Here is a 3,142-nt window from a genome sequence, read left to right as displayed (position 1 = left end):
GGTGAAGCCGCATATGAACCGTGGGCTCCAGGACGGCGCCTTCAGGAAGGGGACGACACCAGAGCGCCGCCACCGCCCGATCCGAGGATCAGAGTTTTCTCCGGAGCAACACGATGGGCAATGAGAGCCGCGGCGACGCCTTCAAGAAGGGAACGAGCTTCGCCGCCGCCGGTCCGTCCGAAGATAGAGCAGGTTTTCACCACGGCCACCATTCACCGCCACCGAACGCCACACCTCGACTACCATGCCGCCCACACGGCCGTGGCAACTGGGCAGCACCAAGCCACGGGCTATGCCCATGAGCACCGCGGACCCACCACCAGGGCTACCGCCTCGTCATTCAAGACCTTGACACCACCTCACACGAGATCCGCCGCTACCCCAACCAAAGACACGAGCGAAAATGACCCGCCTTTCGCACCCCTGGGCTGCCCCCAGTGTCGAGACCCAATAGGCCAGCCAAATTGGCCTCCATCGCCCCGTCCCGCGACACCGGGTGCGAGACAAGCATGGTCTTGCTGCCGGGCGCGAGACGAGCTCGGTCCTGCTGCCGGACGCGAGATGGGTTTGGTCTTGCTGTCGGGCGCGGGACGAGCTCGGTCCCGCTGCACCGGGCGCGAGACGAGCGATGGACCGCAGCTAGGAGAGGGCCAACCCTTCGACGAAAGTAGCGTCCAGACGATGAGGAGTGGAATCGAAAGCCGACACAAGCCGCCTACGCGCCAGCCGATGCCGGAACATGCCAGCTGCCGCCGCAGCCAACCTGGCAGAAGGCTTTCCTTGTAATGATAAGTTCTAGAAATGTACTCCATCCGTTCGGAATTACTTGTCCAAGAAATGAATGTATCTAGACATCCATTTTTGTGACTGTCAGCTTCCCACATTTGAATCATCGACCACCCACAGAACTGCGAGATGGTACTCATGAGTCATGAGCCAACTGTTAGCTTCTTCACCTTGAGCACCATGGACGCGTGCCCGGCGTGGTGACGCTGGTGGACGTGGTGGTCATCTTCTTCCAGAGATGGCCGGCCAGAGGTTTGGTGATCGGATCTCAAGATCCATCATCTAGTCCCGGCTGCGAGTAGGGGAGACATGGTTGCCGGTGAAAACCGAGCCGACGGCAGGCGATGGCGGCGTTCTCGCCGTTACCTTGATGGAGGCATCGTCGTGTAACTACTGTCGACCCACTTGTGCTGCTCCGGGGGAAACCCTAGGATCTGGTGTTCCAGATCGGACGATGGCGGCACTGTGGTGTCGTTTCTCTCTTGGGAGCATCGTTTGTGGAGCTGGAAGTCAGAGGCAGGAGGTGGAGCGGCTTCGTCTTGCACGGAGCTTCGGTGGAGATGTCAAGTCATGCCTGACCGACAGGTGCTACGCCTTGTCATGCCTGGTCGGCAGGTGCTACGCACGACAGATCTTCCAAGGACTTCAAGCTGTGTCGGCTGGTGGTACTTGGCAGCATGGCGCTGAGGTGTATCAGTGGCAACCGCGACATGCTCAGCTGTTTGCGCGCAGGGAGGAGGTGTCGTTGGGCGCCGTGGTGGCGTCGACGATAGCTAGACCGAGCAAGGTTGATGCATCAGTATAGTTCTGAAGATGGAGCGGTGGCAATTGGCGGCGGCGGCCTCTGAGAGCACGCCGGACCAGTGTGTGCCCCAGACCCGGCAAGTGGCTAGGTTGGGGTCTCAGGTCTTAGATGTTAGGCTTGGCTGCGATGTCTGTTTGGTATTAGGCCCAGGCTATCTGCGCCCCTTCATCAACTGGATAGGTGTAGCGACAGTTTGTTGCTTAGATGGCGGCTTTAGGTCGTACTGTTGTATAACTTTGTAAGGTCTTGTGAGAATAATTAATAAAGTGACTGTATGCATCGCCCAGATGCAGAGGCCGAGGGTCATCCTTCTTTAAAAAAAAACCTTGAGCACCATCCCCGAGGGGGGCACCTTGGCCGCCTTGTTCTCTTTCTGAAGGGGGTCTGTGGCAGCGGTGCCTTTGGTGGTGGCCATCATCGTTGTGGTGTGTGGGTTCTTTATTGCAGGAGTACAAGGCGGTGGGGGTGGAGCTTGATGTAGTGGGAGTATATTGCTCGTAAATTGGAGTAATGGGGAGGGGAGGAGGTATCAACACTGAAAATTTCCACCGTCACTTCACCTCCATTCTGTTGTTTCAGGGTTTGTCGTGCAGCTAGAATCGAGTTGCTTGCTCTCTCTGCACGACAAGAGACCATGTCTTCGAAATACAAGTAGCAACAAAGGTCTGGCTAGTCCGCTCAAAGAATGCTCATCGAGCATTTCGGCGTGCCAAAAGTGACCTCGATCCAGAGATGAACAGATTGTGTGTAGCATTCTGAAGAAAAAAATTGTTTGCATCGAGTAATGGTAAGATAGATAGGGCCAGTGGGTTATAGTAATAAAAAGAAAGCAAGGCTATTTTTTCAAAACTGAAATAAACAAAAAACAAACGCGCCAGGTAGGGGTCGAACCTACGGCCTTCCGCTTAGGAAACGGACGCTCTATCCACTGAGCTACAGGCGCTGATTTGCTCTAAGATGGTACATGCGGAATTACTAGATGTTAATGTACATCTTCATTCCCCAAGTACCGAACCCAATCGATTCATACCACTTTTTGTGGGAACATATCAGTTTTTATCTACCGGCCGTACTGCTCTGCAGCGATTTTACACTACCTTCGGTTTACAGTATGTGTCCTGTTTTCACACGATACTATACTACCGGCGAATTTCGTAGACACAGTTTCACTTGCACAAAATAGGGGGAGAAACCCTTCGTTAGAAAAGGTGACGACTAACCACAAGGCAGATCAGCCTGACAAAAAAGCCCCACTTGTCAGATCGGGTTAAAAATTGTTCAACAGTGGAGTAAAAACAGAAACAGGAGTAGGAAGTTTAGTACAAATTCACCAATCTTTGATATTCAAATTGTTACATAAACCCTCTTTTTCGTCTGAAATGCAAAGATAGCGCTCCTATCGATTCCTCAGAGAAAAAAAAATATCAGCTTGAGAGAGGCTTCACGTGAGAAAAGGGGCTCCAAAGAATCTGAAGAGGGACTTAGATACTATGGTACTTTTTTTTATGGATGGAGCGGAATGCGATTTTTTTTTAACGCCGCCCTTGGCAC

The 3,142-nt window shown here is 53.2% G+C and overlaps 1 non-coding gene across 1 annotated transcript; it reads right to left on the bottom strand.

Moving 5' to 3' along the window:
• Nucleotides 1-2,461: 2,461 nt before the first annotated feature.
• On the bottom strand, nucleotides 2,462-2,534 carry TRNAR-CCU (transfer RNA arginine (anticodon CCU)). Its single transcript has one exon. It is a non-coding gene; the product is annotated as a tRNA-Arg (tRNA).
• Nucleotides 2,535-3,142: the final 608 nt, after the last annotated feature.

This window comes from Aegilops tauschii, chromosome 5 (genome assembly GCF_002575655.3).
Source record: "Aegilops tauschii subsp. strangulata cultivar AL8/78 chromosome 5, Aet v6.0, whole genome shotgun sequence".
Taxonomy (NCBI): Eukaryota; Viridiplantae; Streptophyta; class Magnoliopsida; order Poales; family Poaceae; genus Aegilops; species Aegilops tauschii.
The sequence above is the reverse complement of the archived record's forward strand: the minus strand, read 5'-3'. Positions and strand labels throughout refer to the sequence as shown.